Here is an 843-nt window from a genome sequence, read left to right on the forward strand (position 1 = left end):
TTTTGTTTGCTTTGCTCCACTTTTATCGTTATAGTAATCAGTTCATTTCAGCTCAGTCACTCAGTTGTGTCCGACTCTTTGTGACTCCATGAACTGCAGCATGCCAGGCCGCCTTGTCCATCACCAACTCCCAGAGTCTACCCAAACTCATGTCCATTGAGTCAGTTATAGTAATAGCCTTTGCCAAAGTACAGCAACTGTTTCATGGCCCTTCTCTCAGGCCAGGTGCAAATGATGCTTGCTATTGTGCTAAACCTTGGGTCTCAGATAGGACTGAAGCAGAATTGTGGTTGATCAAACTGACAGTGAAGAAGAAGAGTAAAAAGTAAATTACATCAATTATACCTAGTAGTTCATATGGTAAAACATCCGCCTGCAATGCAAGAGTCCCAGGTTCATTCCCTGGGTAAGGAAGATCCCCTGGAGAAGGAAACAGCAACCCACTTCTGTATTCTTGCCTGGAAAATTCCATGGATGGAAAAGCCTGATGGGCTACAGTCTGGATTCACAAGGAGTCACACATGACTAATCAACTAAGACACACATACCACTATCAACTATTTATTCACTATAAGGGTGTGGAGGTACCCCAAGTTTATACATCAGGATTATGAAGGTACTTTTAATGTATTGGTTATGGACTTACCATAAAGAAATCTTACTATTTGCAATAACATGAATGAATCTTGAGCACATTATGCTATATGAAATAAGTCAGAGAAAGACAAATGCTGCATGATCACACTTAAATGTGGAATCAAACAATAACCACGATGAACAAAAAATAAATACAGAGAACAGATTGTTGGTTTCCAGACGCAGGGTTTGGGTGGGCAGCCAACA

Source organism: Bos taurus, chromosome 23 (genome assembly GCF_002263795.3).
Source record: "Bos taurus isolate L1 Dominette 01449 registration number 42190680 breed Hereford chromosome 23, ARS-UCD2.0, whole genome shotgun sequence".
NCBI lineage: Eukaryota > Metazoa > Chordata > Mammalia > Artiodactyla > Bovidae > Bos > Bos taurus.